We start from the raw sequence: 24951 nt of genomic DNA, 5'->3' as shown, positions 1-24951 counted from the left end.
TTAAATTCAGTGCTCTTACATTTTCATTTATTTTTTTAGGAAAACAGATAACCTCCTGTATTTCTACACATTCTGCCATGGGGCAGAGAACAAATGTGTGGTTTTATAGACTATCTCATGCCATTTACACATTTTTTACATGAGGCTGATAGAAAATGTTGCTGTTTTAAAGCTAATTTCCTGCAATTCTAATCATTTTGCAACGGGGCAGAGAGAAAATGTTGCAGTTTTCATATGATCACTCAGGATGAGACTCGGATGCAAACACAGGAGGCAGATGATTCGAGCCCTTGTTATTTATTAAAATTACAAGGGGCAGGCAATAAGCAGGTCGAGGACAAGCAGTTCATTAACCATGTCAGTGTCTGAAAGGTACAGGGGGCAGGCAGGCTCAAGGTCAGGGCAGGCAGAACAGGTCGGAACCGGGAGGGCTAGAAAACAGAGACTAGGAAAAACAGGAACACAGAAAAACACGCTAGTAGGCTTGACAAAATAAGACGAACTGGCAACAGACAGGGAACACAGGTATAAATACACTGGGGATAATGGAGAAGATGGGTAACACCTGGAGGGGGGAGACAACCACAAAGACAGGTGAAACAGACCAGGGTGTGATATGTAAAGCTAATTTCATGTTATTATAAACATTTTGTCATGGCTTATGACGTGTTCTGTGTACATTTGCTGTGCACTTTTTCAGAGTTTAAGCTTTTAATGCAGTTGGCCACAGTGATTCTTGGTAGTCTTAAACAAATCTACTTTGAAACAAAAGTATACACCTCACACACACACACATGATTATGGGCTTGAAAAAAGAAGACACCTGTACCACGTCGGGTATGTATTACATTGAGTTTGCATCCCAATATTACACGCTATTTACAGTACATCACAGAAGACTGAAATATAAAACTGTTTGACATAGAAACACCGGATTTCTGTCGTAAAAATAAAATTTAATAAAATATTAACATTTCACCCATGAGGCCAAAGGCCTTTTGGTCATTGAGGCCTTTTGGTCATCGACTGCAGGAAAGGGCTACAGCTAGAATTCTTAATTGAAACAATAACAAACCAGACACTCAGCCTCTGTTTTGGTATAAAGCTGAGGGATGGGCCCTGGAGAAATGTAGCCCATCTCAAATTCATAGACAGAGCTATGGATGCAAGGACCATCCATGATATATATATAAAAAAAAAGAATCTAGTTTTAACCATGTTTTGAGACAATAGTGTTTGATTACAAACATTGGAGTAAATAAACCAAGCTTTTATTTTGGGTTCTCATGGGGTATGACAGTTGAACCAAGCTCATGGAGCATTTATAAGTTGTAGTCTTCAAGAATCAATATATCATTCATTTATAAGTCCAACAATGGATGTGGCAACTCAGGATTTTAGCTTTAAGTAATGAATGTTAACCTCTCTCCCAACGTCAACAAAACAAAGGAGCTGATCGTGGACTTTAGGAAACAGCAGAAGGAGCATCCCCCCGTACCCATCGACGGGACCTTAATGGAGAAGGTGGAAGGCTTCAAGTTGCTCAACATACACATCACTGACACACTGAAATGGTCCAACCACTCAGACAGTGTGGTGAAGAAGGCGCAACATGGCCTCTTAAACCTCAGAAGCCTGAAGAAATTTAGCTTGGCACCTAAAACCCTCACAAACTTTTACAGATGAGCAAGCGAGAGCATCCTGCATCACTGCCTGGTATGACAACTGCACCACCTGCAACTGCAGGGCTCTCCAGTGGGTGGTGTGGTCTGCCCAACGCATCACCAGGGGGCAAAAATACCTGCCCTACAGGACACCTACACCACCCGATGTCACATTAAGGCCGAAAAGATCATCAAGAACAACAATCACCCGAGCCACTGTCTGTTCACCCCGCTATCATCCAGAAGGCGAGGTCAATACAGGTGCATCAAAGCTGGGACTGAGAGACTGAAAAACAGCTTCTATCTCAAGGCCATCAGACTGTTAAATAGCAATCACTAGCACATTAGAGGCTACTGCCCTATGTAAATTACTTGAAATCACTTTAATAATTGAACACTAGTCACTTTAATAATGTTTACATATTTTGCATTACTCATCTCATATGTATATACTGTATTCTATCCTATTCTACTGTATCTTGGTCTATGCCGCTCTTACATTGCTCGTCCAAATATTTATATATTCTCAATTACATTCCTTTACTTTAGATTTGTGTGTATTCAGGGCCTGAGCTACAGGCAGTTAGATTTGGGTATGTCTTTTTAGACGAAAATTGAAAAAAGGGGCCGATCCTTAAATTAAACAACATTTTGAAGCTAGGAATCTCCTCTTTTTCAACAATATAAACAGCTGAAAATGTTTGTTGGGGTCAATATGACTGATAATGATGGAGCAAGTCACATGTATTGCTTTTATGATACAATGGGTGGGTCTATTCCTGGATGCTGATAGAACAGCTGGAACGCAGTTTAAACCTATCAGAGAAATAACTTTGCATCCACTGTCCCATAAACTTGATCTACATTGTAAAAAGGCCGTTAGAGAATATTTCCCCTTGCTTTTAACCTAGCATTTGGTTTGCAACAGCAGGGACTTGTATAAACCTTGCAGTCTGGTCTGTCTTTCTGACATCTGCGACGTTGTTTTAGTTTTGAAACGTGATCTCCAACATCTAGAGAGTGAATGTGTCTGGACAATATATACAGCTTTTTTAAGGGAGGCAAAATCAAGATCAGCATTATTTTTATGGACAAATGCAACAAAAAAATACAAATAGAAAACAGGTGAAAGGAAACTAAATGCAGCTAGCATGCTGTCTTTCCATCTTCAGTTTGAAGTATATTTCTGTGTAGTTGGCTAGATAACAAGGGATAATTTTATTTGTCATAGTAACTGCAAGTAGGTTATCAATAAACGTCACAATAAGGTGCAGAACGTTCGATTTGCCTGTGGGGGCAAGGCACCGCCAGCTAAAACCATTGTTAACGATTGCCAAATAAATGCCAATATTATTTGGTTGTAATGTGATCACCTCTTGAAGAGCAATTATTCCATGAAAAACAATTGAGCACATTTAGCTCAATATCACAGTTACGCAGCAAGTAACTGCATTCATTCCATGATTAGTAAACATAATTTCAGATGTGTGAGGGTAGCCTATCCATTCGGCATGTAGCTAGTCAAAAAAAGGGTTTTAAACATCAGCAAGTAGCCTATATGTTGAGTCAACACTCAGCCTGGTAAAGTTGTCTGTCTGACTAACAGACAAACTGCCATCAGTACTATAAGCAAATATAAACAATATTTAGAGATCAATGGCATCTATATATTTTTTAGCAAGCTAGCTTCATACTTTTTTCTGACATGCCGAACATGCAGCCTTGTTGATTTAATTTGACACTTCACGGCCACCAGAGTTTGACATGTGATGACAGTTTGCATTGAATTGTGGGTCATATCAACCCCGCAAGTGACCAAAGGTCTTCAAGGCCGAGGGGGAAACGTTTGTGAATTGTACCTCCACTTAAGATGGCAATCAAACTGCATCTGGTTTCGACAGGGATTCCCCGAGGGAAAGTGGCTAGTGGAAGGGCTGAGGGGATAAAAATAAAATGCTTGGTCTGCAGCCCTATAGTACATTTTAGGTAGGGGGAATGGCGCGCTACAGTCATAGTCTGTACATGATCATCACATGGGGATTTACTTCAGAATTAAAGGGTTTTTCCACCTGGGTGGTGAACTTTGCCGTACCCGAGCTGGTAATGGTGGGTCTTTGTTTCTATTACTTTTGGGTGAAGTACGGTTCAATTAATGTTCAGCTCAAGTCGGAAGTTTACATAGCCAAATACATTTCAACTCGGTTTTTCATCATTGCTGACATTTAATCCAAGTAAAAATGACCTGTCTTAGGTCAGTTAGGGTCACCACATTATTTTAAGAATGTGAAATGTCAGAATAATAGTAGAGAGAATGATTTATTTCAGCTTTTAATTCATTCACCACATTCCCACTGGGTCAGAAGTTTACTTACACTCAATTAGTATTTGGTAGAATTGACTTAAAATTGTTTAACTTGGGTCAAACGTTTCGGGTAGCCTTCCACAAGCTTCTCACAGTAAGTTGGGTGGATTTTGTCCCATTCCTCCTGACAGAGCAGGTGTAACTGAGTCAGGTAGGTAGGCCTCCTTGCTCGCACACACTTTTTCAGTTCTGCCCACAAATGTTCTATGGGATTGAGGTCAGGGCTTTGTGATAGCCACTCCAATACCTTGACATTGTTGTCCTTAAGCCATTTTGCAACATCTTTGGAAGTATGCTTAGTGTCATTGTCCATTTGGAAGAACCATTTGTGACCAAGCTTGAACTTCCTGACTGATGTCTTGAGTTGCTTCAATATATCCACAAAATGTTCCTTCCTCATGAAGTCATCTATTTTGTGAAGTGCACCAGTCCCTCCTGCAGCAAAGCACCCACACAACATGATTCTGCCACCCTCGTGCTTCACGGTTGGGATGGTGTTCTTCGGCTTGCAAGCCTCCTCCTTTGTCCTCCAAACATCACTATGGTCATCATGGCCAAACAGTTCTATTTTGTTTCATCAGACCAGAGGACATTTCTCTAAAAAGTACGATCTTTGTCCCCATGTGCAGCTGCAAACCGTAGTCTGTCCTTCAGGTTATGTCGATATAGGACTAGTTTTACTGTGGATACAGATACTTTTATACCTGTTTCCTCCAGCATCTTCACAAGGTCCTTTGCTGTTGTTCTGGGATTCATTTGCACTTTTTGCACAAAGTACGTTCATCTCTAGGAGACAGAATACATCTCCTTCCTGAGCGGTATGACGGCTGCGTGGTCTCATGGTGTTAATACTTGCGTACTATTGTTTGTACAGATGAACATGGTACCTTCAGGCATTTGGAAATTGCTTCCGAGGATGAACCAGACTTGTGGAGGTCTACAATTATTTTTCTGAGGTCTTGGCTGATTTCTTTTGATTTTCAAATGATGTCAAGCAAAGAGGCACTGAGTTTGAAGGTAGGCCTTGAAATAAATCCACAGGTACACCTCCAATTGACTCAAATGATGTAAATTAGCCTATCAGAAGCTTCTAAAGCCATGACATCATTTTCTGGAATTTTCCAAGCTGTTTAAAGGCACAGTCAATTTAGTGTATGTAAACTTCTGACCCACTGAAATTGTGATACAGTGAATTATAAGTGAAATAATCTGTCTGTAAACAATTGTAGGAAGAATTACTTGTGTCATGCACAAAGTAGAAGTCGTAATCGACTTGCCAAAACTATAGTTCGAACCTCTTTGGGGTGGGTGGGACGCTACCATCCCACCTGGCCAACATCCGGTGACATTGCAGAGCGTAAAATTCAAATGACAAAAATCGTAATATTAAACATTCATGAAAATAAAAGTGTCATACATAATTTAAACGCATAATTTATTGTTAATCCAGCCGCTTTGTCAGATTTCAAAAAGGCGTTACGGCGAAAGCACACCATGCGATTATCTGAGGACAGCGCCCTGCACACAAAAGCATTACATTAATTTTCCAACCAAGCAGAGGCGTCACGAAAGTCAGAAATAGCAATAAAATATATCACTAACCTTTGAATATCTTAATCTCGTTGCAATCACAAGGGTCCCAGCCACATAACAAATGGTCCTTTTGTTCGATGAAGTCCTTCTTTAAATCCCAAAAATGTCAGTTTAGTTGGCGCGCTTGATTCAGTCATCCACCGGTTTCCCTCGTTCAAAATGCATACAAATGAATCACTTAAGTTACCAATAAACTTCTTCCAAACAAGTCAAACAACGTTTCTAATCAATCCTCAAGTACCCTAATATGTAAATAAACAATAACATTTAAGATGGAGAATAGTATGTTCATTACCGGAGATAAATAACGAAGTGCGCACCCTCACCGGAACGCGTTACAAACACTACAGCCACAATGGGAGCCACTAACAAAAACTACAAATTCTATCAATTTTTTGTTAAAAACAGGCCTGAAACTCTTTCTAAAGACTATTGACATCTATTGGAAGCCATAGGATCTGAAATCTGGGAGGTATTCTTTTTATATTCCAATTGACAGCCATTCTAATCAGTGGTGAGCTGAAAAAATGTAATACTGGATCGATTGTCCTCGGGTTTTCGCCTGCCATATCAGTTCTGTTATACTCACAGACAGTACAAGTCCAGTAACTGCAGTCGACTGTGCTATTTTGGACGCAGTAATTCCAGTGTACTGCAGTGGTGTAAAGTACTTAAGTAAAAATAAGTACTACTCAATTAGTTTTTTTTAGGTTTCTGTACTTTACTTTACTATTTATATTTTTGACTACTTTTACTTCACTACATTCTTTAAGAAAATATTTTACTTTTTACTCCATACATTTTCCTTGACACCTAAAAATACTCGTTACATTTTGAATGCTTAGCAGGACAGGAAAATAGTCAAATTCATGCACTTATCAACAGAAGATCCCTGGTCATCCCTACTGCCTCTGATCTGGCGGACTCACTAAACACAAATGCTTTGTTTGTAAATGATGTCTGAGTGTTGGAGTGTGACCCTGGCTTTCCATAAATAAAATACATTTAAAAAATGGTACCATCTGGTCTGCTTAATATAAAGAATCTTAAATGATTTATACTTTTACTTTTGATACTTAAGTATATTTTAAACCAAATACTTTTAGACTTTTACTCAAGTCGAATTTTACTGTCTGACTTTTACTTTTTCTTGAATCACTTTCTATTAAGGTGTCTTTAATATAAATTTTACTCAAGTATGGCAGTTGGGTACTTTTTCCACCACTGCAGTTATACTGCACTCTGACTGCAATCTTTTTTCGTAAGGGAACTAACACGGAGGTGGACCGGTTAGTACTTAACAATTTCACCAGAGTGCAGGTGATAACGGAGAGTACTGGTACAGCACACCATATACAATCGCCCTCTGGGCCACCATAATCACACCATATTTCAACTGGTCGATCAGTACAGTACCGTTTCCGTTTAATTAAACGTGGAACACAGTTCTGTCGTACTGAACGCACCCCAGGCAAATGCAATCGAGCAAAGCGCCGTGACATTGATCAACCAATGGGTGTGTAAGATACCACCCACATACGTTTGCTTGACACCCCCGCATGATAATACTGAAGGAACAAAGATAGATCCAACGGTAGGGAGTGCTGTTTTGTCACAGGTAGCTTGTGCACTGACGAGACAGGACTGTATTTGTTGAATGTAGCCTAGATAAATACAGTTATGTAAACCGTTGAGAGATCAACACAATTTGTGATACATTTTAGTAGACTATTGCATATACTTGTATACTTGTAAATAGATCTAGTCTAATAGCCCTACAGTGGAATACATTTGAATTGGGCCTATTGACTTGAACACTGGTCTTAATGGCATAATCATATCAGTGACAATGTGATGCTCATTACATTCCCTATGCAATTACCACGAGGTATTCAAATTACCGTGACAGTCGTGAAAGGAAACTACTGCTGTAACTCCCTCTATCTGGATGGCTGTGACTAATTCCAATTGGGCAACGTATAGCCTATAAATGACCGTGTGCCATATAAAAAAAGATACTTCAGATCATCTTTTTGCCTTTGAATACGTGGAAATTAGAGCATGTTGGGTGAGTATTGAGCTCCCGACCAGTGGTGCATTTCATTTGTGCGCGTGTTTTCACGTGTCAACAGTGGGCGCTTCACTGCCTCTGTACAACGGGTCTGGAGCAAGGGGATGCGCAGAATGTAAATCTCAGCTCAGAGGTCTCTCTGTCTCACTCTCCGTCCAGACTGGCAGCATTTCCTGGGGTGTCTTCGTTGTTGAAAGACTAGACCAAAGCACCTGTGATTGAGTACAGTTGGCATCCCGACGTCGGAGCTGGAGCCCTGTGACTCCTGAGCTAATTGCGTGGGTGCTTCGGGGATTACAACGAGGAGCATCTCCTCCAAGCCAAGAGGAGAGACGGACTTGCGGGGCTCTTTACGAGAAGTGTGGTGCTGCGATTCCGTGGACCTGCGTTTATCCGCAAACTCTCGTTGGGATCTTGAATAAGAGAGCCACGGCTCTTATGAAAATGTTTATTCTTTAGGAAAATACATATAGACAATCGATAAATACCACTGATGTATGTCATTTGGACAGTGGAATCAATTAAATAGACTAGCCTACTATTTTCTCTGGTCGTCCAATTCCTTGAAGAGGAAAAACAGCATTCTGTTTAATAACTCGGTAAGTGTTTATTAGTTTACGTTGATTTGATAAGCTTCCACATAAGGTAAGACGCTATTTTAATGTTTCATAATAGTGGTTACGTTGCATGCGAGTCTGAGTGTCTATCAATTCCACAATGTGTCATAGGCTATAGCCTACTAGTATTTTTCGACATGCTGAGAAGTTTTTCTTTATGTTTCAATAATCGAACAGGCAGTGTGAAATATAAAAAAATATTTGATAACTGAGCATGTTATGGCAACTACAGTGCAATTCACACGGTGCCCATAGTATAGCCTATTAGGCCAGGGTTATAGTTGGATTTTCTAGCTTGTTCCCATTTCCAAATATGGGAAGTGGCGAGGGTGACACATTTAAACAACACCCTGATTCAAGCACTTATTCAACTTTCTATCTTTTGAATTGCAGAAAAAGCTATTTCCTCAACAACAGCAAAAAAAAAGATGTGTGTAGCAGACATTTATCGAGATAATGGTTGTGCATGATCATCTCATGCATAATGCTGATATAGTACTCCACCAGGAGCCTTGAATGGCTTTTCCAGGCTACTGAGATTTATCTTGCTGCTCAGGCTCATTTTCTTCATCTAGGGCACAAGTCCACATGGGGCCTGCTTTGTGCCATGCAGTCAGGGAAGGTATAGCCTTCATAGCTCTGACTGCAGATAGGCTAATGCTGGTTGCAATAGAGCCCCTTCCTCTACATACAATTCAGTCAGGAGCACCATATGGATCTTTTGCTCTCTAGCTTTTTTTTCTTTTCATTTTAAGCTGTGATTAGTCATCCAACATCATTCAATTATGCTTTTAATGATGTTGCTGGCACTATTGTATTTCTCATTGACTCCTCTGACTGTGTAAAATGATTGTCTGCATCCCAGGTGGCTGCCCTCTGGGGGACCTTTGTGACCAAAACGGTCTCTCCTTTGTTCTATTTCCTTTAGATAGATACATATATTCATGTCTCAAAACTCTTCTGGTTGGACCATATTTTGAACCCCTTAAAAAAGACAGAACACCAGCTGCAGCAGAATTGCAGATGCTCAGCCAATATACATCTTCAAAGTATGAGCTATTCATTGGGGAATTTGATCCCTCTCTCCTCTATTCATGTTTATTTATAGATTTCTCTAGCATGCTTTGCTCATCTCGTTTTGTGGCTAACAAGCACAGCCAAATGAGAGGTGAAAACATCATAAGCAGCTAGGTGCTGAATTATTCCTGAACACTGCAATATGCCGCTGACATTGCTACAGAGGAAAGGACCGTGGCCCTTCTATTTTAGCTCAAATGGTTTTGAAATCCCTTCTGAAGAACATCAGAGTGGCAATCTTGGTTAAAAAAAGTGCATTTCTGTTTGAAAAAATCTAGGCGGTTCGAAAATACTGTAGTGCTGTAAATGGATGCACAGATCCAGAGGTCTAGCTCTAATCTAGAAAGCATCTGTCCCTCTCTTCATCCCACACCTTCAACCCAGTGATTTATCTGTGGCTATTGGGATGGGGGTCTGGGGATATGTCACGACGATGATAGGGTGGTGGAACGGATCACTGCTCCCTGTCTCACTCTCTGTTAAGTGCACTTACTTTTCTGGCCCCATGGTTTGCAGTAGCTGTGGGGTTCACCGATGCATTGGCCCCTTGGTTAACATCTGAGGAAATCACTGGAGCTTCCTGTTGTCTTTAGAACAGTGAGGCCTTCCAGGAATTCTCTTGTTTTCTCAGTTACTAGATCCTTCCCTCTTTGGGTGAAATATTTTCGACCCGATAATTATCAATCCTTTCACCGTTTGTGCACAGCTGCTATTCGGGTGTTAAACAAACTCTCTCACTCACTGTGTGAAAACAGTTCATATCTCCTCATGAAAGTATCTTGCTTCATGCCATTTATTTTAATAGATAACATTTGTGACATTGATTGTGTCTTCAAATGTTTTGAGGTTTGGCCTCAAAAAAAAAAGTATTTTTTGTTGTTTTCAACTCATCCTGTACAGTATTTGCTATACTATAATGTACTGAATAATGCATAAAACAATGGTGACTCAATGTCACTATGATGTTTCTCTGAGTGACAAAAGTGGGAAACGTAATAACATCTCCCTTGTCTTAGAGCTCAGTCTATGTTAGTGCTCTGTATGTTTGGTCTTCGTCACAGCCAGTTTGTCAGTCCTAATCACATTTATCTTATGCACGCATGTATATAACAACATGCCAATCAGACACCTTCATGGAGTGACTCAGTGTTCTGCGTTATGTGATGTGCTTCCATGGCAGCCGCACTTGAAACGGCTGACAGAGACATCTCAGGAGAGTTATTCATATGATTATGTAAAACCATTCTTTAATTGGATGAAAATGGTACAAAGCTGTACGGAGAGGAAAGGGGGCAGTATAGTAAGAGATTACAAAAAAATATTCCAAGTCAGTACACTTAATTGGTCTTGGACAAACATCATTCAGTTTCTCAGCACGGAGCATTTAGACCTTAATTGTGAAACAATCTCAAAGACATCTTTCAATGCCCTTGTTCGAAGTCTTTAATACCTAACTTTGATATACTAACGTTTATGCGTCCTCGTTGGCCCATGTGAAATTAAGTTTACTCAGCAGCTGGATCGCTGGATAAACTAAATAGTGAGGCACAGATGAGATGGGCTCATTATCTTTCTTGGGTAAATCACAGCTCATGTTGGAAGTTAGAACTTAAATCATTCCGCTTGTTCATACTGGTCTTAGAGATTTTCTAGTGGAGGGCAATAATAGTGATTACAGTAATTATATGTATCCTTTCTCGAATTAGAGATAATCTTCAATATGAATGAGGTTTTAGATGCTGCTGTCTTGTGATATGGTGAATAGCCTACCCAGTGTTTCCCCTAGGATTTATTTCAGAATCATGGGGTCTTCCTGCAGGGGGCGGCCGATGGGCTCTTCCTGGGGCATACTTCTATAACTCTAACAGTGCAGTGGCAGCAACGCACGAAAGCATATAGGGGAAACGCTGGCCTACCTATTATCTGTTTTTCTAACTAACTGAATAACAGTGTCTCCTTTTGAGATGTACACTACAGTCCTTGCTGGTCCAGCTTTGTTTGCCATAGGTCTTGTCGCATCTGAAAACAGCTCAGCCTCCCTCTCATGTTGTGATAGAACCTCTCTCCTTTTCTCCCACCCTTATTAGATTCTTTGCTATTATGCGTCCCTTCAGGGGGAAACGGACGCCTTTAACCACCTTTTCTATCAATTATGCACCAAACAACAGCCCCTTTAACCAAGAAGTCATGTCATTTACTCAGGGGTACGTTTAGCCAACAACTTTCATTAGGCTTGGCTATTGTGGAGGTGAAACTGTGATGCATCATTACATTTGGCAGAGAAATCACGTGTTCATAATTTCACTTCACTTCCGCCAGAGCATAGTGATAACCAGCCACCCTTACCTCTACAGTACACGGCCAAATAGAAGACAGACTTGAATGATAATGCATACCTATGGGTCCCAGCATTAGACTGGGAATGATAGGATGGGATGACTGGGATGGAGCAGAGCAAACCAGACAAACTGGAGAATGTTGCACACATTTCTACCCGGGTATGATCTCAAAGCATGTAATCCAATGTGACACGATTTACAGTGGCAAAATGCCCCCTAAAACTTGAAAGACACCAGGAAATCCACTCTGAGACACACTGTGTCCCACAATTACAGCAGATGAGGAACCATTACTGGCACCAGGAGCATGGTGCTAAGCCAGCACTGGCCGGAAGATTATGTAATCTATAACCAAATGAGATCACTCCCCTGAAGAGTGTGTACTGGGCGACAGTAGGTAGCTGCAGGAGGCTGGTGCTTTGGGCTCCTCACAGAATGTGACTCATAACAATGGTTATGGAATAACAGCTATATTCCACCCCTTCAAACTAAACATACACAATTCTGTAGCTATTGAAATGACTGCATGTTTTGTTTTGTAAACATTTGTAAGACGACGAAACAATAGTTTTATGTGCCATTTTACTACTATATTAAGAATACCAAAGTTAGTAGCCTACTGGGTTAATCCACAAAAAATGTAACGTTTTAAGAAGCTGGAGAAGGGTTAGGAATCTTAATCCTGAGAGGAATATCAGTTACCAGTGGTAACAGTGATGTAGGTCAAAGCATTAGGAAATAAAGCTTTTTACCATTGAAATAATGATAGAATTGGAATTATATAACAATAGGCACCACTTCCAGATCCACATTTTTTTAAAGGCCCATTACATTACTTGTCAGACAATATTATGTACCAGGCATTGTGAATTCAGTTCACAGACTTTGCAAGCATGACACAGGCTCAATGGAAAAACGTCACTCAATCTACTGGCTGTGGAACCAGGCTTTCAAAGCTTTGACAATTGAAAACCTTAGAGACGTATCAAATAAAATAAAATGCTTTTTGTCACATGTGCCGAATACAACAATTGTAGACCTTACAGTGAAATGCTTATTTACAAGCCCTTAACCAACAATGCAGTTTAAGAAAAATACCAAAAGAAAATTAAGAAATAAAAGTAACAAATCATTCAAGAGCAGCAGTAAAATAACAATAGCGAGGCTATATACAGGGGGTACCGGTACAGAGTCAATGTGCGGAGGCACTGGTTAGTTGAGGTAATTGAGGTAATATATACATGTAGGTAGAGTTATTAAAGTGACTTATGCATAGATAATAACAGAGAGTAGCAGCAGTGTGAAGGGGGGGGGGCAATGCAAATAGTCTGGGTAGTAATTTGCTTAGATGTTCATACCACACATATCTAAACAAGTCATTCATGTAATGTATAATTTCAAAGGATCTGGAACTCAAATGGTTACTGAAATGAAAATGTATTGATCTTGACAGTCAATACCCCATAATGTCAAAGTGGAATTATGTTTCAGAATGTTTACAAATGAATTATAAGTAAAAAGATTAAATGTCTTGAGTCAATAAGTATTCAACCCCGTTGTTTTGGCAAGCCTAAATAAGTTCAGGAGTAAAAATGTACGTAACAAGTCATAATAAGTTGCATGGACTGACTCTGTGTGCAAGGATAGTGTTTAACATGATTTTTTAATGGCTACCTCGTCCAATAATCCAGAGGGCGTGATCAGAGAATTCATGCAATCCGCCTTGAAACTTCCTATGGAGACGGTAAACAAGGTGGCTTTCCACCGAGTACACAGACCTGGAGCTCGGAGTAACAAGACCAAGGCTCCTGACCGATCATCGCAAAATTTGAGCACTACCAACAAAAAGAGCTGATCAAAAGCAGGGGATGTGAGCCTAAAGGGACCAAATTGAGTCTCAATTACCAACTTCCAAGGGAGATCAACAAACATCGTAAGAGACTGTATCTGGTACAGAGGCAACAGAGGGAGAAGGGTAAGCGTTTCTTTCTCATTGTGGACAAACTCTTTATAGATGGACAGCTATTCCAAGACAGCTCCATAACACCATGGATGTACTAAAATCTACAGGGACTTACGAGAAAAAAAAGTATTGGAACTAAAAATATCTGAACACAATGAAGTGGCTATAAACACACACGTACTCAATTACATGCTCGCTTACACATACGGATTTATACATACACACCTGATCTCGCGCTCTTCTCTCACTCTCTCTCTGTTTTCTCTTCTCTCCCTCTCTCTCTTGTCAAACTGTTTGTGTATAATTTAATATGATTCTTGTTTGTCTCTTTTTTTTATGTATGTGTCTACATGTTTATAAACTCAGCAAAAAATAAAAGTCCTCCCACTGTCAACTGCATTTGTTTTCAGCAAACATAATGTCATGCATAGGTGTAATAGGTGGCAGGGAAGTCAGGCGCAGGAGAGTAAAATGGAGTGTAAAATGGAGTATTTTAATAAAGTCCACGGAGTGTGCTCCATAACACTAACCGTACATAAACAAACAAACATGGGTACGGGGACCCGACGCTCACCTAATACAACAAACACACCACACTGACAATAAAACCATCTCTGACAAAGACATGAGGGGAAACAGAGGGTTAAATACACAACAGGTAAGGAATGGGATAGAAAACAGGTGTGTGGGAAGACAAGACAAAACCAATGGAAAATGAAAAAAGGATCAATGATGGCTAGAAGACCGGTGACGTCGAACGCCGAGCACCGCCCGAACAAGGAGAGGCAACAACTTCGGCAGAAGTCGTGACACATAACGTGTAAATATTTGTATGAACATAACAAGTTTCAACAACTGAGACATAAACTGAACAAGTTCCACAGACATGTGACTAACAGAAATTGAATAATGTGTCTGTGAACAAAGGGGGGAGTCAAAATCAAAGTAACAGTCAGTATCTGGTGTGGCTACCAGCTGCATTAAGTACTGCAGTGCATCTCCTCCTCATGGCCTGCACCAGATTTGCCAGTTATTGCTGTGAGATGTTACCCCACTCCTCCACCAAGGCACCTGCAAGTTCCCAGACATTTCTGGGGAGAATGGCCCTAGCACTCACCCTCCAATACGACAGGTCCCAGACGTGCTCAATGGGATTGAGATCCAGGCTCTTTGCTGGCCATGGCAGAACACTGACATTCCTGTCTTGCAGGAAATCACGCACAGAACGAGCAGTATAGCTGGTGGCATTTTCATGCTGGAGGGTCATGTCAAGATGAGCCTGCAGGAAGGGTACCACATGAGGGAGGAGGATGTCTTCCCTATAACGCACAGCGTTGTGATTGGCTGCAATGACAGCAAACTCAGTCCGATGATGCTGTGACTCACCGCCCCAGACCATGACGGACCCTCCACCTCCAAATCGATCCCGCTCCAGAGTACAGGCCTCAGTGTAACGTTCATTCCTTCAACGATAAACGCGAATCCCGACCATCACCCCTGGTGAGACAAAACCGTGACTCGTCAGTGAAGAGCACTTTTTGCTAGTCAGGTCTGGTCCTGAGACAGTGGGTTAGTGCCCATAGGCGACGTTGTTGCTGGTGATGTCTGGTCAGGACCTGACTTACAACAGGCCTTACAAGCCCTCTTGAATTCTAAATATCAGACATTTGAAAGCTCTAATATCTACCCTCATAATACCTCTGATGGCAGTAACTTTACAAGCACTAATTATGGTCAATTTAGACTGAGAATAGTATCTAGTTATGGTAAGGGCTGAAATAAGAATAGCCAGTTAGAAATGTAACGGTTTAACAGATTATGAAAGAAGATCAGTCTCTATGTGGCTAAAAGGAATATAACATATAATGTTTACAGGAAACTCTACATCCTTAGATGAAGTTGCGTGGAAAAAGGAATGGGGTGGTGAAATAAAGGAACTCAAAGGAACTCAAAAGGTGTGATATTAATTAGTCAGGAATGATTCGCAAGTAAGGTGGATCATTTTGGATATGAACGTGGTCGAAAAAGAGTTTTGGCTCATTAATCTATATGGTCCAAATCAGGATGATCACTACTTCTTCGAAAATATTTATACCAATTTATTGAACTTACAGGCAACAAATTATCAAATCATTATGGTAGGAGACTATAACACAGTGTTAAGTACCTCAATTGACCGTAAAGGAAATCACTCTTCAAACTATCATCACCGTGCCCTTAAGGAAATCACAAATATTATGGACACATGAGAAATAGTGGATATTTGGAGACTAAAAAACCCAGACCTAGTGAGATATACATGGAGGAAACTTAATCAAGCTAGTCATCTTGACTACTTTCTTGTCTCTTTCTCTCTTGCATCAAAGGTTCAAAAAGTTTTAATAGGAGACAGAATGCGATCGGATCATAATCTAATGGGCCTTCACATAACTCTTATGGAATTTCCACGTGGTCGGGGATATTGGAAATATTTACATTTACATTTACATTTAAGTCATTTAGCAGACGCTCTTATCCAGAGCGACTTACAAATTGGTGCATTCACCTTATGACATCCAGTGGAACAACCACTTTACAATAGTGCATCTAAATATTTTAAGGGGGGGGTGAGAAGGATTACTTTATCCTATCCTAGGTATTCCTTAAAGAGGTGGGGTTTCAGGTGTCTCCGGAAGGTGGTGATTGACTCCGCTGTCCTGGCGTCGTGAGGGAGTTTGTTCCACCATTGGGGAGCCAGAGCAGCGAACAGTTTTGACTGAGCTGAGCGGGAACTGTACTTCCTCAGTGGTAGGGAGGCGAGCAGGCCAGAGGTGGATGAACGCAGTGCCCTTATTTGGGTGTAGGGCCTGATCAGAGCCTGGAGGTACTGAGGTGCCGTTCCCCTCACAGCTCCGTAGGCAAGCACCATGGTCTTGTAGCGGATGCGAGCTTCAACTGGAAGCCAGTGGAGAGAGCGGAGGAGCGGGGTGACGTGAGAGAACTTGGGAAGGTTGAACACTAGACGGGCTGCGGCGTTCTGGATGAGTTGTAGGGGTTTAATGGCACAGGCAGGGAGCCCAGCCAACAGCGAGTTGCAGTAATCCAGACGGGAGATGACAAGTGCCTGGATTAGGACCTGCGCCGCTTCCTGTGTGAGGCAGGGTCGTACTCTGCGGATGTTGTAGAGCATGAACCTACAGGAACGGGCCACCGCCTTGATGTTAGTTGAGAACGACAGTTTGTTGTCCAGGATCACGCCAAGGTTCTTAGCGCTCTGGGAGGAGGACACAATGGAGTTGTCAACCGTGATGGCGAGATCATGGAACGGGCAGTCCTTCCCTGGGAGGAAGAGCAGCTCCGTCTTGCCGAAGTTCAGCTTGAGGTGGTGATCCGTCATCCACACTGATATGTCTGCCAGACATGCAGAGATGCGATTCGCCACCTGGTCATCAGAAGGGGGAAAGGAGAAGATTCATTGTGTGTCGTCTGCATAGCAATGATAGGAGAGACCATGTGAGGTTATGACAGAGCCAAGTGACTTGGTGTATAGCGAGAATAGGAGAGGGCCTAGAACAGAGCCCTGGGGGACACCAGTGGTGAGAGCGCGTGGTGAGGAGACAGATTCTCGCCACGCCACCTGGTAGGAGCGACCTGTCAGGTAGGACGCAATCCAAGCGTGGGCCGCGCCGGAGATGCCCAACTCGGAGAGGGTGGAGAGGAGGATCTGATGGTTCACAGTATCGAAGGCAGCCGATAGGTCTAGAAGGATGAGAGCAGAGGAGAGAGAGTTAGCTTTAGCGGTGCGGAGCGCCTCCGTGATACAGAGAAGAGCAGTCTCAGTTGAATGACTAGTCTTGAAACCTGACTGATTTGGATCAAGAAGGTCATTCTGAGAGAGATAGCGGGAGAGCTGACCAAGGACGGCACGTTCAAGAGTTTTGGAGAGAAAAGAAAGAAGGGATACTGGTCTGTAGTTGTTGACATCGGAGGGATCGAGTGTAGGTTTTTTCAGAAGGGGTGCAACTCTCGCTCTCTTGAAGACGGAAGGGACGTAGCCAGCGGTCAGGGATAAGTTGATGAGCGAGGTGAGGTAAGGGAGAAGGTCTCCGGAAATGGTCTGGAGAAGAGAGGAGGGGATAGGGTCGAGCGGGCAGGTTGTTGGGCGGCCGGCCGTCACAAGACGCGAGATTTCATCTGGAGAGAGAGGGGAGAAAGAGGTCAGAGCACAGGGTAGGGCAGTGTGAGCAGAACCAGCGGTGTTGTTTGACTTAGCAAACGAGGATCGGATGTCGTCGATCTTCTTTTCAAAATGGTTGACGAAGTCATCTGCAGAGAGGGAGGAGGGGGGAGGGGGAGGAGGATTCAGGAGGGAGGAGAATGTGGCAAAGAGCTTCCTAGGGTTAGAGGCAGATGCTTGGAATTTAGAGTGGTAGAAAGTGGCTTTAGCAGCAGAGACAGAGGAGGAAAATGTAGAGAGGAGGGAGTGAAAGGATGCCAGGTCCGCAGGGAGGCGAGTTTTCCTCCATTTCCGCTCGGCCTTCCGGAGCCCTGTTCTGTGAGCTCGCATTGAGTCGTCAAGCCACGGAGCGGGAGGGAGGACCGAGCCGGCCTGGAAGATAGGGGACATAGAGAGTCAAAGGATGCAGAAAGGGAGGAGAGGAGGGTTGAGGAGGCAGAATCAGGAGATAGGTTGGAGAAGGTTTGAGCAGAGGGAAGAGATGATAGGATGGAAGAGGAGAGAGTAGCGGGGGAGAGAGAGCGAAGGTTGGGACGGCGCGATACCATCCGAGTAGGGGCAGTGTGGGAAGTGTTGGATGAGAGCGAGAGGGAAAAGGATACAAGGTAGTGGTCGGAGACTTGGAGGGGAGTTGCAATGAGGTTAGTGGAAGAACAGCATCTAGTAAAGATGATAATATAATATAATCAAAGTTTACTGGAGGACAACTTATTTTTAACTAAGACAAAATAATTTATAACTGAATTTTTCCACTATAAAATAGGTTCTGCAAATCCACTCATTGTTTGGGATACCTTTAAATGTACCTTCAGAGGTCATTCAATATCCATCAATAATAAAAAAGCAGTTTCTGGCTAAAGAGACAAGACTAACAAGGAAAATACATGAACTAATAGTACAGGTAGATAGCAATAAAAACGATCCTACGGAGATACAAAATAAATTCGAGGAAAAAGAACTTGAGGAACTTATTCAAGAACGATCTAATGTAATCTATTGCAAAAATAAAGCAAACTGGATGGAATATGGAGAAAAAGGCAAAAAAATATTTCTGAATCTCCAATACAGGAACACTAACAAAATTCATTTGCAGAAACTCGTTACTGAAAACGGAGTCATTTATGATTCTCTGAATTATATTTTAAAAGAGGAAGCTAAATATTTTAGGCAGGTATATCAAGCCTTTTTGATATACTAAAAGCTCTATTGTTAGATTGTTTTAACTACTCCTATAGAAATGGTAGTCTGTCGGGTACTCAGCAGGAAGGTCTGATTTCACTATTAAAACAAGACCCAGATGGCAAATATAAAGATCCAGACTATCTAAAAAAAACTGGAGGCCCCTTACACTTCAATGTTGTGAGGCAAAAATACCTGCAAAATGCGTAACACTCAGAATTAAAACAGTTTTACCAGGTATTGTTCATCTTGATCAAACAGATTTTTTTACATGGACGATTCATTAGATATAATATATGACAACTACTAGAAATAATTGAACATCATGAAACATCTAAGAAGCCAAGCCTGGTATTTATAGCGGATTTCGAAAAGGCATTTGATGATCCTCACCACGCGCTCTCACCACTGGTGTCCCCCAGGGCTCTGTTCTAGGCCCTCTCCTATTCTCGCTATACACCAAGTCACTTGGCTCTGTCATAACCTCACATGGTCTCTCCTATCATTGCTATGCAGACGACACACAATGAATCTTCTCCTTTCCCCCTTCTGATGACCAGGTGGCGAATCGCATCTCTGCATGTCTGGCAGACATATCAGTGTGGATGACGGATCACCACCTCAAGCTGAACTTCGGCAAGACGGAGCTGCTCTTCCTCCCGGGGAAGGACTGCCCGTTCCATGATCTCGCCATCACGGTTGACAACTCCATTGTGTCCTCCTCCCAGAGCGCTAAGAACCTTGGTGTGATCCTGGACAACACCCTGTCGTTCTCAACTAACATCAAGGCGGTGGCCCGTTCCTGTAGGTTCATGCTCTACAACATCCGCAGAGTACGACCCTGCCTCACACAGGAAGCGGCGCAGGTCCTAATCCAGGCACTTGTCATCTCCCGTCTGGATTACTGCAACTCGCTGTTGGCTGGGCTCCCTGCCTGTGCCATTAAACCCCTACAACTCATTCAGAACGCCGCAGCCCGTCTAGTGTTCAACCTTCCCAAGTTCTCTCACGTCACCCCGCTCCTCCGCTCTCTCCACTGGCTTCCAGTTGAAGCTCGCATACGCTACAAGACCATGGTGCTTGCCTACGGAGCTGTGAGGGGAACGGCACCTCAGTACCTCCAGGCTCTGATCAGGCCCTACACCCAAATAAGGGCACTGCGTTCATCCACCTCTGGCCTGCTCGTCTCCCTACCACTGAGGAAGTACAGTTCCCGCTCAGCCCAGTCAAAACTGTTCGCTGCTCTGGCTCCCCAATGGTGGAACAAACTCCCTCACGACGCCAGGACAGCGGAGTCAATCACCACCTTCCGGAGACACCTGAAACCCCACCTCTTTAAGGAATACTTAGGATAGGATAAAGTAATCCTTCTCACCCCCCTTAAAATATTTAGATGCACTATTGTAAAGTGGCTGTTCCACTGGATGTCATAAGGTGAATGCACCAATTTGTAAGTCGCTCTGGATAAGAGCGTCTGCTAAATGACTTAAATGTAAATGTAATGATGTAAGACTGGATTTTATTTATAAATGCCTGCGTTGTTTTTCAATTTCGGTGATTCTCTTATAAAATGGGTAAAAAATAATGTATAGCAACCCCAGGTGAAAAATGGTAAATAACGGTTACTACTAAAATTTTCAATTGTCAAGAGGAGTTAAGCAAGGGTGTCTGCTGTCACCATATCAATTTGTTATGGCCAATGAAATGCAAACTATTAAAATCAGATCCAATAACAATATTAGAGGATTAGAAATCCAAGGCATAAAAACAAAGGTGTCCATGTATGCCGATGACTCAAGTTTTATATTAAGTCCACAAGCTAGATCCCTGCAATGTCTCATTGAAGATCTAGATAACTCTTCTGTACTTTCTGGAGAAAAAAAACATAATGATGATACAATATTACAAATTGGATCTTTAAAAAATACAACTTTTACATTACCCTGCAGTTTACCTTTACAATGGGCTGATGGTGAAGTAGACATACTTGGTATTCATATCACAAAATATATAAATAAGCTCTCCACAATTAATTTCAATAGAAAACTCCTGCAACCATAGAGAGGTAAATAACTGTCTATTTATGGAAAAATTGCCCTTATTCACCCCTTAGTCAAATCTCAGTTTACTCACTTACTTATGGTGCTGCCTACTTCTGATGATTCATTTTCCAAATTATATGAGCTAAAAATATTTTGCTTTATCTGGGATGCTAAACCAGACAAAATATAGCGTGCCTATCTAAACCCTTTTTCAGGACCCTGTCTTTCAAATATATTTTCGTAAAAATCCAAATAACTTCGCAGATCCTAATTGTAATGTTTTTAAACACTGTTTCCCATGCTTGTCAATTAATCATAAACAATTAATGAACATGCACTTGTGGAACAGTCATTAAAACACTAACAGCTTACAGACGGTAGGAAATTAAGGTCACAGTTCTGAAAACTTAGGACACTAAAGAGGCTTTTCTACTGACTCTGAAAAACACCAAAATGAAGATGCCCAGAGTCCCTGCTCATCTGCCTGAACGTGCCTTAGGCATGCTGCAAGGAGGCAAGAGGACTGCAAATGTGGCCAGGGTAATAAATTGCAATGTCCGTACTGTGAGAAGCCTAAGATAGCGCTACAGGGAGACATGCCAGACAGCGATTGTCCTCACAGTGGCAGACCATGTGTAACAACATCTGCACAGGATTGGTACATCCGAACATCACATCTGCAGGACAGGTACAGGATGGCAACAACAATTGCCGGAGTTACACCAGGAACACACAATCTCTCCATTAGTGCTCAGATTGTCCGCAATAGGCTGAGAGAGCCTGGACTGAGGGCTTGTAGGCCTGTTGTAAGGCAGGTCCTCACCAGACATCACTGGCAACAACGGTTGCCTATGGGCACAAACCCATCGTTGCTGGATCAGACAGGACTGGCAAAAAGTGCTCTTCACTGATGAGTCAAGGTTTTGTCTCTTTGTTTATCGTCGAAGGAATTAGCATTACACCGAGGCCTGTACTCCGGAGCGGGATCGATTTGGAGGTGGAGGGTCCGTCATGGTCTGGGGCAGTGTGTCACGGCATCATCCGACAGAGCTTGGTGTCATTGCAGGCAATCTCAATGCTGTGAGTTACAGGAAAGACATCCCCCTCCCTCATGTGGTACCCTTCCTGCATGGTCATCCAGCCATACTGCTCGGTCTGTGTGTGATTTCCTGCAAGACAGGAATGTCAGTGTTCTGCCATGGCCAGCGAAGAGCCCGGTTCTCAATCGCATTGAGCACGTCTGGGACCTGTTGGATCGGAGGGTGCGGATTAGGGCCATTCCCCCCAGAAATGTACGGGAACTTGCAGGTGGCTTGGTGGAAGAGAGGGGTAACATCTCACAGCAATAACTGGCAAATCTGGTGCAGTCCATGAGGAGGAGATGCACTGCAGTACTTAATGCAGCTGGTGGCCACACCAGATACTGACTGTTACTTTTGATTTTGACTCCCCCCTTTGTTCAGGGACACATTATTCCATTTCTGTTAGTCACATGTCTGTGGAACATGTTCAGTTTATGTCTCAGTTGTTGAATCTTGTTATGTTCATACAAATATTTACACATGTTAAGTTTGCTGGAAATAAACAGAGTTGACAGTGAGAAGACGTTTCTTTTTTTGCTGAGTTTATATAATGAATATGACTTGGGTGGGTTCGAGATTATTAAATATAAAAGCACTAAACCTCTCTCTAATAGCTTCACTTATTCAAAAGTTTACTTGATCCCTATATGGTTCTCAAGTAGATTGCTAAGAAAAGCTCATCCTTTGTTTAAAACTGGCCTTTTTGCCTTTGTGTAGATTGTCATGTTTCATTTTCGATTAATGGAGAATGATAGTTTAAATAAAGTATCTGTCATTTTCAAACAATTTCACATTCATCCCCCTGAAAAGATAGAACAAATATTATGGATGAACTCAAATGTTCTGGTTAATAAAATACCTTTATTTATGGGAAATATGTTTGAAAATGTGCATATATACACACAGTCTCAGTCAAATACATGCATACATGGACACACACATGGAATAGTGCCAGACATGCACTCAAACATATACAGTTGGCATTGCTGTTATGATTTTAGTTGTCCTTGATGTCCTTTGTGTTTTTGTTGTTTTTGTTGTTTTTTGCGTTGTTTGCTGTTTTTCATTTGTCTTTTTATTTTTCCTCTTTAGTTCAATTTCTTGGTTGTTGGTGCATTTGGGGTTCTTGGGGGTGGGGAATGGAATTGTATATATCTTTTCTTCTTGTGGGGTACTGTTGGAGGGGTCTCGGATGGTTGAGGGACAGCTATTGAGGAACTGTGGTGGGATCTTGGAGGGTTCGGGTTCACGTTTTTTTGGTCTGGTGGGATATCTGTCAATGTGCCCTTGAGAAGGGCATTGACCCTGGATGCTTCTGTGTGTCGCTCTGAATGGGAATCTGTTGGATGACTGGTGGGGTGGAGTTGTTGAGCGGCTTCACTGCAAGTATATTGTCTGTTTCGGATATTCAATAAAAATACTAAAAATAAAAATGTAAAGAGTAACCCCGGTGTCCTGGATAAATTCTCAGTCTGGCCCTCATATCATGGACACCTAATCATCCCCAACTTCCAATTGGCTCCCCTGTCCTCTCCCCTGTAACTATTCTCTAGGTTGTTGCTGTAAATGAGAATGTGTTCTCAGTAAACTTACCTGGTAAAATAACAGATAACTAAAACTGTGTTAGCTACATTCAGTGTAGCCAAAGATGAGAGTCACCTAGGAATCACTTATCAACACTTAGGTTCTTACCCTGTCACAATAACTCCTCCCTGGCATTTGCGTTCTTTGTCATGTCAAACAACACTGTATTCAAAGTGCCCACTATTATATTCTAACTGAATAATTAGAATTATCATTATATTTGCATGATTCCAACAGTTCAGCCAAGTGTTTTTCTCGAAATCGCAAGTCAAATCAGAATTTGATAAAAAAATAAGGCCTAACTTGTTTGCCCATGTCATGTAGCCCTACGTGGCCGTGTGGAAATGATCTCGGAGGAGTGCAGGACATGCAGAAATTGATGAAAATACATATGATAATATTTTGTTACATTTGATTTGAATGGTATAAAACAATCAGAATGGAGAAATACTCATTGAAATCACTTAGCATGTATGTGTTGCCACCCTATAGGGTCACACACTACTCATGAAGCAAATGTATTACTTGTATTATTAAAAAACATAAAATACCGTAATATACTGTCACAGCATCCATTCCAAATAAAAATACAGGGATATGATATTTGGTCCATATCGCCCAGTGCTATATGTACCCCACAAATACAATCTGTAAGGTTCCTTAGTCGAGGCAGGAATCTCAAACACAGATTCAAGCACAAAGACCAGGGATATTTTCCAATGCCTCACAAAGAATGGCAGCTATTGGTACAGCTATGGGTATGCTTGTAATCGTTAAGGACTGGGGAGTTTTTCAGGATAAAAATATAAACAGAATGGAGCTAAGTACGGGCAATATCCTAGAGGAAAACCTGGTTCAGACTGCTTTCCACCAGACACTGGGAGACAAATCCACCTTTCAGCAGGACAACCTAAAACAGAAGGCCAAATCTACACTGGAGTTGCTTACCAAGAAGACAGTGAATGTTCCTGAGTGGTCGAGTTACAATTTTGATTTAAATCTACATGAAAATCGACAGCAAGACCTGAAAATGGTTGTCTAGAAATGATCAACAACCAATTTGACAGAGGTTGCAGAATGTTGAAAAGAATAATGGGCAAATATTGCACGATCCAGGTGTGGAAAGCTCTTAGAGACTTACCCAGAAAGACTCACAGCTGTG

General features: G+C 41.9%; 1 protein-coding gene across 1 annotated transcript in view; it reads left to right on the top strand.

The window, feature by feature from the left end:
- The first annotated feature begins 7687 nt into the window (after positions 1–7687).
- Positions 7688–24951, top strand: part of cntn3b (contactin 3b) — a 69577-nt gene continuing 52313 nt past the window's right edge. The window contains exon 1 of the mRNA XM_046342817.1: positions 7688–8289. The gene's annotated coding sequence lies outside the window, so the exon portion shown is untranslated. The remainder of the gene's footprint in view (positions 8290–24951) is intronic.

This window comes from Oncorhynchus gorbuscha, linkage group LG03 (assembly GCF_021184085.1).
Source record: "Oncorhynchus gorbuscha isolate QuinsamMale2020 ecotype Even-year linkage group LG03, OgorEven_v1.0, whole genome shotgun sequence".
Lineage (NCBI taxonomy): Eukaryota > Metazoa > Chordata > Actinopteri > Salmoniformes > Salmonidae > Oncorhynchus > Oncorhynchus gorbuscha.
Note: the sequence above shows the minus strand (reverse complement) of the source record. Positions and strands in the feature narration are given on the sequence as shown.